Source organism: Balearica regulorum, chromosome 17 (assembly GCF_011004875.1).
Source record: "Balearica regulorum gibbericeps isolate bBalReg1 chromosome 17, bBalReg1.pri, whole genome shotgun sequence".
NCBI lineage: Eukaryota > Metazoa > Chordata > Aves > Gruiformes > Gruidae > Balearica > Balearica regulorum.
The window spans coordinates 9,417,182-9,432,069 of record NC_046200.1 but is presented as its reverse complement, the minus strand read 5'-3'; the positions used below and the strand labels follow the sequence as shown (position 1 = coordinate 9,432,069).

Below are 14,888 nucleotides of genomic sequence, written 5' to 3'. Positions count from 1 at the left end.
CTTTTATAGCAATAAGCCCTGTAGCTTCTCTTGCTGACTTGGGCCAAAATCCCTCCCATACACCGTGCTAGCAGTTGTTTCTCTCCATTCCCAGCTATGTGCATTTAAGTGGCATATTTTACAGTACCCCAGATCCTGCCCTATTTTAAGGTTACTTTGTACTATGCAAAATGTTAGAGTAGCAACGGGTTGCCTTCCCCCCTTGATTTTCATTTCATGTCATTAACTTTCATGGAAGTAAAAGTGTTTGGGTCAAGAAGAGGCAACAATTATAAAAGCATATGTGCACAATCTCAAAAGAAAAAAGAAACCAGACTCCACCAGAAGGAACAAAAGGAAATATATCTTTGTTCCAGCTGCATGAGCTGCCCAAGCACTGAGGAGACAGAGCTGAAATCTCCCCCAAGACTGAGCACAACATCGCTGCAATGTAATCACAGCTCTGCCTTGGCCTCGCTTCTGGCACCATATGCCCAAGTGTACCAGCAAGAATCTACCGGGACACAGGAGCCACATCTCCCTGTGGTCACCCAGAAATGCCGCTGTCTCAAAATGGCAATGAGGTAGATGGTGGATGGATCCCGTAGCCTTTATGTGGCAGTTTTGCCCAAGTGCAGAGAGGAAGATGAGGTCCCATGTCCCAGTGCAGTCCTTGCAGCAGGAAATTAAATCTGGATTTCATGAAATTGCTAGCAAACTACCTCTGCAAAGCAGAATATTAATTTTTAGATACTACACATTAGAATGTTTTATATAAATGTACTTCTGCAGTTTCCTTAGTTCCCAGTAAGGTCCAAAATACTAACATATATAATAATTACACAAAGGTAGCACCACTACACTAACACTGATTTTAAAGAGACTAACCACACAGTGAAGATATTCACACACATCTGCAACAGCCATGGAACATTAACTTAGCAACTGGCTTTAGCTCTCTCAAACACAAAAGTCTTCATAATAATGTATTTTCTATAAAACAGATTACAGTTTAACCTGCAAGGTCTTTGGTATGTTGCTTTTTCAAGTCTGCAAGTACTAGTTTCAGGGAAGAAGTCTGTGCCAAAGTATATTATACCTACTATGGCAATAAATTCTTCATGGATGAGGTTTTATACATAAATTACCTTCATTTGCAGTCTCTGAATGCTCTTCTAAATTTTATGGGACAATATGAATTATGAACATCCATGTATTTCTTGTAGGTATAATGCAAGACAGATTTTTTTCTACTATATGCAAAAGATTATGCAAGTCAGTGGTACTCTACATCCCTCTCCCCCCACCCGTGTTGAACAAATGTGATAACACAGACCAGTCAATTGCTTATGAAAGGGTACAGCCTGCTATAATGCTATGTATATATGAATTAGGTCTAACTAGGATTAAATATGAATCACATGGTTAAACAAAAGCATTAAAAAATCTGAAAGTTTTTTTCTAAACCTTATAAACTTAGATTTCTTAATCTGTTATTTCTTGGTTTAGTTATTGGTACATTTACGGTTTGGCAAAATAACTTCTTTTAAATAAATTGTACATGTAAAGTGCACAATTTATATTTAATTGAAGCTACCGCTGTAATCTTTACAAAACTTGGCTGGATTTCAGTGGCTAGGTTTTAGGTATTTTGCTGGTTCTGCTGGATTTTTAAAACCCTAGAGATCTGCGAATGGAATGAGGCTGTTCACTGTTATTATTAGTCTCTAGTAAATACTGTTGGTGACCCACTGGAACCTAAATCCTAACCATTCTTCATATATCTGTTGAACACTGGGTGCTTTGGACTCAGTTCATATACAACAATTGCCTCAGAAGCAAAGTTCCAGGTTTCCACAGGAGCTCTAATTTCAGGGATCCCTAGGAATGTGAACTGGCAAACAGTACCCAGACCCCAATTCTGCACACTGCTCTACCCCCAGTATCCGAATCAGCTTAGTAGTTTCAAAGGCTTCACAAGAACAGCTCCACGATCAGCCATTTTTCTGCAAGGACATGGTCTTGGTCTGCTGTATTAAACAGCAACAACCCTTCAAAATGCACCTACTCACAGCCACTGAAACTAAGAGGCGAAACACAGCAGGAATGGTACAGATGGTATGGGAATGCTTGCCCTGCTCCCCTGACATCGGGGGAAGGATCAGGCAGGAAGGCTCATCAACAAGATCAGACAAAAGAGAAAACACTGAATCATATTAAAGCAATTACCAGAAAATAAGACTTCTGTAAAATATCTGCAATCAGCTAGTTCAAGCCTTCAGGCTCAGTCTTGTATTGGGCTGCATGTAGCAGCACCACCCCAGGAGGCGCTCCAGGAAGAACGGGTGACTCAGAGTCACAGTTCCTCCCTGGCTCCCTTCCTCTTGCATGGGAGAACAAATAACTTCACCCCATCCTGAATGCAGTGTACTCACACGTTACTCCTAACTAGCTTGATAGTACAAAAAGCCATGGCCCTACTCCCCCTCTGCTCGCCCTACTTATATGACAGTGAGGGAAGGATCAGGCATGAGGACCCCATTGTCTCTCCACCCCATTGTTGCTCCTTTCCCATCTCCCCACACTGAAAAATGCTGTCTAAAGCAGCCACATGGGACACATTTGCTTCCCACTCCTGCCCTGAGGTGTTACTAGGGACAGGAATAATCTAGCATGGAGATAGTATCAGCATGAAAAAGAAGAGAATCCTAGTTAGGAAGAACATATATCGTCACTAGATAATGATAACCATATTTAATGCCCACAAGCATGAAGGCAAGAATTTCAGAGATTTCCCCCTTATTTTAAAAAATAGGGTGTTACTATAAAAATGCCCAATTACATCGTCAGGCATTATACAATATTTATGGTATAAAATAACTATAATTAAATGCTAAGTGCTGAATTCAATTATTTAGCAGCGGAACAATAAAATAAGCAAGTACCTTTAAAATGTTATTTTCACAGAGTAGTCACAGAATACAAAAGGAGCTAAAAGTGACCTCTCAGGACTTTAGACATCCGATGGTGGGACATGAGATTTGAGGCACAAGGATTCTCAGGCCCTGTGTTGCAATTAATCTCTGCGTCCCTCAGACCCGCTTTTCTGCTGCAAGCTTACAGTGGAGCTAGTATATGGGAAAAGAGAAAAGTGAATTCCTGCCCTGACTGGGTTAGAGTTACCATGTCACCTTAAAACTAGTCACTGGGGAAAAACAAAGGCTTATATAGAGACTAAAAATATCAAAGATCTGAAGCAGTGAGGTAGTTCAGTCCACAGTTGCCATGTGTGCACATGCCTCTTCACTGAAGGACCAGGGCAGCATTCATTAGTGTTGGAAAACCTTGCAAGATTATATTAAAAAAATAATTTTAATTGGAAAATCAGTTCCCAAACATAACCTTTATTGAGAAATATCATCCAAAAGATAGGAAATAAAGGATATTCCTGGTAGATATTCTCAATAAGCTATCTGTCATAGAGGCGGGGGAAAGACTGCAATATTAAATATTACTAATTTTATTTTGGGGTTAAATAACAGCCCTGGACAAATGGTGATAAAAACATTCAGGAAGCAGGAGTGAAGCGGTGGTAAACGAGATGCTGTACTGTCCTTCAGCAGGATGCAGTGCATGCTGTCTTTAACGGTGAAACCTCTGTCAGTCAATGAAGGGGAAGTGGCCATGTAGCCCACTTCCATTCATGTTTCTGACAAATTTCTGGTTTTACAGATAGATTTTCAGCTAAACAAAAACTAAGTTGGAAATGTCCAGTTCAAACTAAATGTCCTGTAAACTAAATACAGCTGATTATTCTTTGCTTCCTTACATGTTTCTCCTTTACCAAGAACAAAACACAACTTGTTGAAGGACACATTTCAAAGTAGGAATAATGACCATCCCCCACCCCACAGCTCCATTTTTATTATAAATAAAAAAACCCCGAAGGTCTTCCATTAGCTTCAGTGGTTGGGAGGGAGTGGGAAGAATGATGTGTTAAGCTGCAATGGAGGAAGTACATACGCCAACTGGAAAAACAGACTATAAAAAGCTTTTCTTACACAAACACAGGAGGAAGTAACCAACACCCTCAATTGTTGAAGTGAAAGGTGGGGGGCCTAAACACACAACTAGGGGAAAAAAAAAAAAGAAGTAAAACTTTAAAAAGTCCTGAATGTTTCACATGTTCCCAATTACTCTCAAATTTGAGAGCCTTGTTCAATAATGTCGAACTGTTACCAACAGCAAACCTGGCAAATCACATGCAGGGCATAAATGCTATATAACAGTACCAGGCTAGAGACCTTTCTGCAGTTAAGGCTATGCATCAACTGTTTATGTGGTATAGCACTATGGACTCTCTCCCTCTCTGCAACCTACTGCAAATTGGGTGGAGAACCCTCTGCACCTGGGACAAGGGATCAAACTGCCATGGTGCTGTGCTGCAGGAAAAGCCTGTGCCACCACAGCAAGCCACTTCTGCCTCTACTAACCAGCAGCGTCCCCAGCTGCACACCAGGAATGCATCCCCTCCAGTCACACAGTAACATGTTCACCGAGCTGGGAATCAATGTGGCATCATCTCATATGTCAGAGGACAAAAGAATCAAAGGGTCTAACGCAGGTGCAAGAATTCAAAGTACAGCTTCAGAAGGTCAAACAGGTCCATCACAGAAAATTTATGAGAGCAAATAGCTAAATACTGGTAGGCCAGAGATGCAAATTCTAACAAGGCAGATGGAGAAAAAAGGATGCAAACAGAGAGTTTGGCTGCACTGATTATACTTCGTCCGGAGAGACTGCTACATGGGCCTTTGCACTGGGTAACACTCGGAACCAGCCATCACTGATACAGGCTCATACACTTCCATGTCCCAAGCAGCAGTCCCATACACAAGTATTCTGATCCCTAGCAGACATGAGACAACCAAAAGAGAGCTCCCATGATGATCTACTGCTACTTCAGTAGCCTCACATTTTTCCATTACCGTGAAAATATATTGGCTTGTGGCATTTAGCAACATCATAACCTTCTGGTTACAGAGCTTGAACTTGTCAGCAATTATTTAGTGAATGCAATGGAGCCAGGTCAGAACATAGATACCTAGTACATAGATTCTACTAATCTTTACAAAATCATTCCTTCATCAGCCAGCCGCTGTATAGAAGGACACAAAACTGACCTCAAATTAGGTAGAGGTTTGGCTTTGTAATGAACCTCTAGCTTCAAGGTTATTTCACTTAAAAATTGTTAAATAGTTTTAAACATCTACCATTTATAAATGACTACAAATTAAAACCAGAGACGACATCATAAAATATTCAATTTAAAGCAGATAGCTCATATTCTCTCCTGTCCCAATGTCCTGGTTTTCATCTGGGATAGAGTTAATTTTCACAAGAAGGTGGGAGAGGACACAGCCAGGACAGCTGACCCAAACTAGCCAAAGGGATATTCTATACCATATGATGTCATGCTCAGTATACAAGATGGGGAGCTGGCCAGAGAAGAGGGATCGCTGCTCAGGAATGGGCTGGGCATCAGGTTCCGGGCGGTAAGCAAATTGCTTTGTATATCACCCACTTTGTACATTCTTTTATTAGTATTGTTGGGTTTTTTTCTCTTCTTTTGCTGTCCTATTAAACTGTCCTTATCCCAACCTATGAGTTTTACCTTTTTCTTCTGATTCTCTTCCCCATCTCGCTGGGAAGGGTAGGGAGTGAGTGACTGGCCACATGGTACTTAGTTGCTCACTAGGCCTAAACCATGACACCCCATAACACATCAAGTTGTTTAGGAATTTTTGAAAATAACAACTAGAAACACACTAAATGCTCGGACAACACAGACCTATCAATCTGAGATAAAATTGCATTTTCCCTCCTCTGCTGCTTACTTAACAAAGGTGTTAGCATTGTTTTGCCCCGACAACAAAGACAGCAAGCTTTGGCATAGCTTAGCACTTTAAACACCAGGAAAGTCAATACAGAAGAAATCAATCTGCTTTGTCCCTGGTATTAATGATCAATGCAAAACAGAACAGGATATTGGATTCTTGAATATGTTTTCTTTATTCTGCAGAAGGCACAATTAGAAGTTTTGTGACAGGTCATTCTTCCTCCCAATTTCAAATTTAGAATCCATGGCTTTACTGAGGTCTGCACAGACATGGCTCAGTGTAACCTCATTCCTAGATAGCTCCTGTTCTCCTACATTTATGTCTCTGCTCACTTTATTACTTTGTCTCATTGGTTTGTGTGTGTTTTGGGGGGTTCACACAGTGTGTCTGTGGGTCTTCTGCACAGCTCACTCTGTGTACACTTAAAATCCTTGATATATCTTGTTGGCAACTCTACTTTTCCCACCTCCTAACACTAACTAGGACTTTTTTCACCCAAATAGTCTCACCACTTTCTCATGGCAAAACTGGCACTGTAGAATGCCAACTGATTCCTGACTATTTATATATGTAGAGCAGCATACAATTCTACAATGTGAATTAAAAAAAAAATATTCTCAAATGCTTCCACAATTCTCCTCTATCTAGTTCTCAGGAAGTTACTTTCTTGATATTCAAACTCAAATCCTGATGACAGAAACTTGCATTTTAAGGAGAGGCAAGTAGAAATTTCCCATCAACTGAACAAGTTGAACTATAATTCTGGGTATGTATTACAGTATCTTTTTTTGCATCACATCTACTCTACTAAATATACAAAACACTGAGCAAGTGATAGTTTTGTCAGCCACCAGCTAATCAAATGAAAAATTATTAGGCTTACAAAAATAATAAAAGCAGAAGCCAGCTGTGCATGTGTTGGATGAAAATCCCAGTGTCTCCCATGTTAGCTCATGTGCATTTCAATTTCTGGGAAGAAAATAATGGCAGTTTCTCCACCCTTTCTCATGTGAGCCATAAAACAGATTTATTACCTAGGATATATTCTGTGTTTTCTCCTGAGGAAAAAAGAAAGTGGTGGAACAAGTTCATTTTTTTCCTTCTACAACTAGGATTTTCTTTATAATAAACACAGAGCTTAATTTTGGTGTCATATGGCCCTTCTATTTAATGCTCTGGTCACACTTTTTACCTTTCTAAATCTTGAATTGTAGCATTTTCATTTCTGTGGGGAATCTACAGCTGCTCCAGCTGTCTGAGTGCGAAAAGTCTGTCCTAAGATTCCTATCTGGTATGTTTTAAAGCAGAATCCTTCTCTCCTCTAAATCAAAGAAATTTAGCTTCTACTGAAAAATTATGGAATAGCTAAAAAAATAATAATAATAAAAAAAAAAAAGAGCAAAACATTAGTCTATGTTTCTTTCCAAACAGTTCTTGCTCAGATTTACCTTATGCCCAACAGTCACCCAGCAGCTCTGGGAAACTTAGGCTGCAAAATCAGAGGTTTAGGACAGGGTTGCATCTCATCTGGGAAGGTTTTCCTGTACAAATTACTATTTTTTGACTGTAATGGTCACCTTCTGGCCTTTAAAAATAAATCATGAAAGAGAAAAATTGCTGACTAAAAGATTTTTTGCTCCTAAGGCTCCTAATTTGCTTACAGTATGATGTTACAATTCTAAAGACCTGTGCTGGTAAATCCATTTATAGAAAAGGTGGTTTCCCCTATAACTTTCACTTTTGAGATGCAGAAGAGACTGATTCATATTTTAAATGCTTCTGAATCATGACATAGCCTGGACTCTCCAGTTTAGTAGTCTGGAAACTTTCAAGGCTAATATATGCCTTTTTAAACAACATCCAGTAATAGTATTTTTTAAGTAAATCTGTTGACTCTAGTATTTGTAGCCTAAATGTGCTCTACAATCTACTTTTGATAACTAGCATCTATTGTTTAATGAGTCACTTTTCTCAACATGGCAAAGCTGACATCTCTCAGAAGTTCAGTTCTTTCAAGTAATCCTATGACATATGAGCATTTGTACCAAGTCATAAATGCCACTGAAACAATTTTTGAGTTGATGAGCTGTGCCATCATTAGCTGCATATAATTAAAATGTACCATAGGAAGTACATTCATTACAGTTGTGAAATTATTTTTATTGCTTATGAACAGCAAAAAAATCCACTTTTTATCGTACAACTTCCTTCAACAGGAAGCTGGTTTGCTTGGGCAGAAATTGTGCAGGGTTTTTTTTGTAGATTTCTTTCTTTCTCCTTGCTTTGTGATCACTTTTACTGCTCCACAGAGACTGATACTTTGGGAAAAAAACACCAGTAGCTAAAGTAGTCTTCAAGCTATTACTAATTTGAAAGCCTTCACTTGTACTACCAAGTATTCTAGTGCAGTCAAACTGCATTCTTACAAAGAAAGCATAAATCTATCCAAACAGATTTTATGGGATCAAAACTCTCAAAGTATTACTGCTACTAAACTTACCTTTTTTCTTTATAGAGACATACACAAAACCATGTAATATTGTGCTGAGGCTTCAAGTTTCTACAAAATTAATGTATCAGCATTACAACTCAGAAGAGGTGTCAAAAAAAGAAAGTTCAACCTTTTTTTTAATCATTACTAAGTTTGTCTTCACAATCCCGGAAATCTCACTGACATAGGTCTATGATCCAACATAGCTAAGACAAAATAATTTATTACAGAAGAGTAGTTAGAGTAGCTATTTTCTGCAATGAATACAGTGCTTCATAGAATATAATTTTGGAAAACCAGAATCTTCAGCATTAAATCTCCCATATAAGCTAATTAGTGATGACTGGTTTACAGTTCTTACTGTTCCAGTAAAATAGTATGTTGTTATGACTGAGCTTGCAGAGAAACAGTACTCAAATTAAATGCTATGCAAACACAAAACATAATATAGCCCAATGTACTGTGTGACTGAGAGCCAAAAAAATTGTCTCTTTTTAATGTAAGAACATACACAGGTCAGTAGTTAAGCGTTTCTTTGCAAAAAGAAACTCACAGTTTTCTACAATGGTCAACAGGCTCACAAAAGGCATAATGTACTTAGTCAAAAGATCTGCTCCCTAACGTGTTCCGATTCTAATATTGTAACTCTAATACATAAAAGTAAAAGTCCTTACACCAATTAACCAAAACCAGACTATTTATCTGATATTAGAAACTGGCGTCTATTTCAGTGCATGCACCAACATAATTTCCATCTGCAGAATCTTTATAACTGATAATGACACATCCAAACCAGAACAGAGTTAGATTCCATGATCACAAGGATACTTTTACAACAAGAAAAAACTAGTTTACTTGTAAATCAATAAAAGTCAATACAAATCATTAAGAAACAAGAAGTTACTCCAGTAGTTTCTTTAAAATGTAGTAATTCAGAAAAAAAAAAAAAAGTCCTCTATATTCCACATAACTTATGCAGACAAGACAAATTATTAATGAAAAGCTTCCCAGTCATGAAGCCTTCTGAAAGCCTCTCTAAAAGACTCACAGAAATGCTATTAAAATCATGGGTTGGTGGAAGGAGCCTTGGATGAATGACAGGTCACAAAAACTGTGCTAAAGAATGTGATGTGCTCTTCAAAAGAGTAAAAGTTACACACAGATTTCCATCTCTCCTCTATTTTTTTTCCAGAGCACACACCATGCCTGTTTTTTACCTTGTTCATTTCAAAATAAAGCTATCAAATCTGGACATTAGATTATTTTCTACTGTAAAGTGGCATATAAAGGAGTTGTAAAGGCATTTTCACTTCAAACAACCAGTACTATCAGAAGAAAAATATACAATAAAAGAATCAAAATGTCAGATATCAGTATGCAGATGTCATCTAAACACTTCAAGATTACATTCAGAATGTCAGCTAGGTCCATAAAATGCTACACAGCAAACAAAGTCCCCCCATGCTGAAAATATCTGTAACATAGACGACGTCTCACATAATTGCTAACCGCGCAATACTTCGCTGCAGAATCAGACTGCCAGTAGAGGGAGCAAAAGCCAGTAAACCCTGCCACCCGAGATCTGAAACCACCAGTGCTGCGGCTCCGTGAAAGAGGAGCAGCACTCCCAGGCTATGTACTATGTGAAGACAAAGGAGCGGAGCTCATCTTTTTCTTTCCCCTTCAATGAATCAATCTGTGAAAAATCCATTAAGGCAAGATTTCCTTCATTTTCTGATACTAATCAAAACAAAAACCTAGGGACTCAAGTCAATCTGTTGAAAGTAGGCTAGTTTTGTAGATTTATGTAGGCTATATCTGAACAGAAGTTTGCATTATGAAATTAGTGTATTAATTATACCATCACAGACTCACTCTGGATGGAAGGGACCTCAGGAGGTTTGCAGTCTGATCTCCAGCTTAAAGCAGGATCAGCTATGAGACCAGATCAGGTTGATCAGAGCTCTAACCAGTTGATAAATACAATATTTTTTTCATATCACTATATTATATGCATTATTAACAATACTATGTTTTACTTTTCTTAATGCTTTCAACTGAAAAGTATTACAGCACTTTTAAGTCTTCCTGAGGACTGCCATTATAATTTTGCAGGTGGTGGGAGTAAGGCACAGAATATGCACCAACCCACCTGAGGCTGTGCTTTCCATAGACAGAGCTGGGTTCAAAATGCAGTAGATGCAGCTCCCTGCCTCGCCTTATCTGTTCAAGTGGTGTTTACGTAAGCTGGTTCACTATCGCTTACTTTTAAATACCTTAAAAACACTAATTTCTCTTGGTCCTAAAAGCAAAGCACTGGGATTATTATGGAAGCATTGTAAAATTCAATACATTAGAATTGTAAGTTCCATTACAACTAAGTTTGGTATTTATGGCTCACTGCTATTAAATATTTCATCGGGTGTATTCTGACCTCAAAGAACAAGGCATTAGTGTTACAGCTGCCAGAACAGACCTTGCAGAGAGACTCTCCAGACAAACTGATTCAGAGCCGCTTAACTGCAATTAATTAGATGCAGACTCTAACCAAAATATTACTTTTCTCTAGTAGAGTCCTCACATCTCCCTCAAGCATTCGTCCCGTCTTGGGCGTCTTCCCAGCCCACTCGCTCCTCTGGCTAGGACAAACTCCGCATACCCCTTCGGGTGCCGTAACGGGCCCGGTATCCGGGACGGGACAAGCCAAGCCGACCGCCCGCACGGGGTGGCCCCGGTCTCTGTCACCCGTGAGAGGAGGCGCGAGGCGGGCGGAGGATAACGGTCCAGCCGGCGCGCGCCCCGCGCGGGCTCTGCCGCCGGCCCCGCACGCGGCGGACTGAGGCGCATCGCCGCTCCAGCGTTGCCGTAGCGACACCCCCGCGCAGGCGCGCGCGCACACACATACGCGCTGCGCCCGTGACGGGGGCGTCTTCTGCGCTCCGCCGCCGCCTCCGGGTGTTGCTGGCACCTCCCCAGCGGCCGAGCCGGGAGTCCTCCGTGGCGGCGGGGATGCAGCGCGGCCCCCTCCACCCCCCCTCTTCCCCGCCGTCTCTCACCGAGCGCCGCTGCGCCTGGGGAAGGGAGGAAGCGTGACAGCGATAATTCGGCGATCCTCCGCTGTACTGGGTACAGCCTGCCTCCCGGGAACCAGGCAAACGCAGAGGAGCGCCGAGCGCCAGCGTGATGCTCGCAGACCGCTCATGACGTCACGGGGATGCAAGGAGGCGCGCATGCGCTGTCAGGGCTCGGCGGGCCTTTGGTTCTTTAGAGCGCGTTGCACCCGGCGCGGCCCGTCAGCCTGTGGGTCCTCGCCGGCGCCCGGGTAGCTACGGGGACGTGTGGCCGGTAAGGGAGGCCCGTGGTCCCGGCAGCGGCCGGGAGGCAGCCCCACTCTGCGGGTCCCGCGGCGGCGAGCGCCTTTGTGCCTGTCCGCTCTCGCCCCCACCTGCCCCATAACCCGGGAGGAGCTTGCCTTCACTGGGAGGCCCGGCCAGGCTGGACTTGAAGCGTGTCATGCTTTGTAGAGGCAGACACGAATACCAGGATGTGCGAAGGACGAGATCTGATGGAGCAGAGCTTGAACCAGCTGGGACGGCCTTGGCTGGGGTGCTGGTGTCAGGCTGTTACTGCCATCGAGCATGCATCGAGTCAGTTTGTGACTTACATTATTCACCATAGTTCTCGTTATGACTTACGTTATTCACCATAGTTCTCGTTATGACTTACGTTATTCACCATAGTTCTCGTTGTGAAGTTTGAGCAGTGGGGTGCATGCTAGGCTCTGTTTTAGGCTCTCTTCCACTCACAGCATTCATTTGCCAGGAGCAGTGCTGAGCACAGGCTTACCGTGTTCCTGAATGCATTTACCTCTTGTGGCAACTGCTGTCAGTCTGGATTTGTTCTGGAATAAACAGACCCAGGTCTTTCAGTGCATCATAGCCACACATAGTTTTCCAGATGTTGCCTTGCAGGACAGCCTCTTTAGAGAAGAAAGTTGCCTCCTGAAGTGGTTCCAAATGGAAGTTAATGGTTAGGTGACATAATTGGATTAAATCAGGCAACAGTTAAAAAACTCAGTATGTATTGTTGCTGCTAGAACAAAAGTGCTGCTATGTGGGATTGGAACATACCCGTCCACCCTCCTCAGACAGGTGATGTACACATGTACACATGACAGCATTGCAGAAAGACATAGTCTCCCCCCCTTCAGCATTCCTTGTTGCTCTTCAGCTACACTAAGACTTGCTCAAGGAAAACAAATAAACCATCATTTGCTTGTGTCATCTGGCTAAGAGATAAAAGCTTCCTCATTTATGTAGCTTCTCACAAGGCTATACTGCTATAATTCCAGCTAGAAAGACTGGTACCTCATAAAATAATTGTTTTTCAGTTTTCCTGCCATTTTTGCTTATGGAGCCAAAAAGTCTTTCAAAGCTAAATTACACCTAGGGTACTGCAGTGCTGTTAAATAAATGCTACCACTTCTATTGATGCAAAAAAAGGCATGCAGATTTTTTTGTAAGTTTGTGAAGGTAAATCTAGGGCTTGCTCTTCTACTCAAGTTATATCAAACCCCTCATCAGTAGGAACACTGGTTCCTAAATCCATGCTCTAAAGGGCTCTTGAACAGCATTCCGTGGTACACTGAGGAGGCTATGCCTCTCATTATTAGGAGTGTCCTAAGCACAGATAAATACTTTCAGTACTGTATAATGCACAGATACAGCGCTGCATTTCCCTACATGTTTTGCTGAAATTATTTGAATTAAGAGATTTAGAGCAGCAGATCATTGCTATAAAATGCTATGTATAATGAAACTACATGTGCAATATACTTTCAGGTCTTTAATTTGTTAGGAGCTAAATGTTTATTAGAATACGGTACAGCTAATATTCCCTACAGTCACCTTGAAAATGAAATACCCCTTTCACAACACAAAGATAATGAGTTATATGGGAAGATAAGGTGGTACCAGAATTCAAGATTGACAGAATCCAATTAATTTAACATGAATTAATGCAAGAGCAAATTTATTACACTTGGATGCAATTTGTAATTGAAAGTTCCATTACAGTGCATGTTTTTACATGTTATCTCCCATCAGTAAGATCTCAAAAGAGCACCTTCTCCATTTTGAACAGCAGCAATGTATTTATTATGTCACCAATAACTCTTTCCTTGTGAAGGAACTTCATGGACCATGGCCCAGTTGTGCACCAATGGCTGTGCTCTTGCTCTTTTGTTCTTTCTCACAGAGGGCCATGACTGAGGCTTAAACAGAAACCTGGGCTTCATTTTCTTCAGCTGCTTTGCTGGGCTGCCCCTGCCTTGTTACTTGTTCATCCCTTTTCCCATTTTGCACTCTTCTAGGAGATGACCCCTCTTCTGGGAGGGAGGGGTGAAATCAGCCCTCTAGTCAAATAAACCTTTCAACCTCTTATCTTCAAAATAAACACTTTTATTGTGGACAGTCCAAGCTCCTTAGGTAAAGCTTTAGGTCTCAAATCCAAAAGATATACTGTGTCCTTTTAATAATTTCATAGTGGAAACCCTTTATTTGCCCATTCCTGTGGTGTTACGGAGGTTTTCAATGATTCTGGTTTGGGTTTCAGGATTAGGTGAAACCAGAGTGCCTTAAACCTCTTTAGAGGTTTGGGATTAGGTCTGCATCAGGCCTAATATAGCCTTTCTGTGCAAGGCTAAATTAAATGGCAGGAATATTTGTTGTGCACTGATTCACAGGTGTTTGGCAAAATACCAGAAAACATAAAGGAACCACTGGAAGAATCATGAAGGCAAAGCCATCGAAACATGAGTATTAGCTAAGTACTGCAGTATCACTTGCAACTGTGGGGGCTTTCAGACTGCTTCTAAGTGATTTTAAGCATGGATATCATTTTTATGTGTCTCTTTCACATGAATGTGAGTAAAATGAAGATCTGTCGTGCAAATGGATCATGGATTTTTATTTGGGTATCACATTGTGGTAATTGCTGCCTGTTTTATAGCAAATGTATATTAGAGTTCGTCAAACAGCTGATGTCACTGAAGCTCTATTGTTTTAACTATACACGTAAATTCTGCTCCTTCTCTGGGGTATGCATTTGCCTGACAGAATATGCTAGGTCACAAGGAGAAAAGCACAATAGATTTATGCCTATTATTAAAACACCACCCTGTCTGGCTCAGGAGGCAGAGGCATTTGCCTCATTGATGACCATGGACTAATTGGAGGAGATAGTTTTGTTGTGTAGGCTGTCTTCTGTGGGGCTTTTCAGCACTTTTCACTAGCTTTGTCTCTAGTAGGGATATTTTTCCTCCATGAGCTCAGCTCCATAGTTTGTCATACTGGCGGGGCCTGCCTAACTGGCCATACCCCTAAGGTACTGTCAGAGGTGAGCAGATTTCATCAAGCAGGATGAAAAGCAGCTCAGCACTATAGTTTCAGGATGTCTGCAGACTCTGGCAGCTGGTTTGGCTGCATTTGTAGGGAAAAGCTGAGCTTCAGATGCCTGGC

The 14,888-nt window shown here is 41.2% G+C and overlaps 1 protein-coding gene across 8 annotated transcripts in view; it reads right to left on the bottom strand.

The window, feature by feature from the left end:
* GNB1L (G protein subunit beta 1 like) overlaps positions 1-11,590 on the bottom strand; it is a 45,260-nt gene extending 33,670 nt beyond the window's left edge. For 2 of the 8 annotated variants that reach the window (XM_075769179.1, XM_075769184.1), the window contains exon 1: positions 11,276-11,589. The gene's annotated coding sequence lies outside the window, so the exon portion shown is untranslated. Of the gene's footprint in view, positions 1-10,929; positions 11,211-11,275 lie in introns of those variants that run through there. The other 6 variants (XM_075769181.1, XM_075769178.1, XM_075769186.1 and 3 more) reach the window with 5 other exon arrangements.
* Between the last annotated feature and the right edge of the window lie 3,298 nt (positions 11,591-14,888).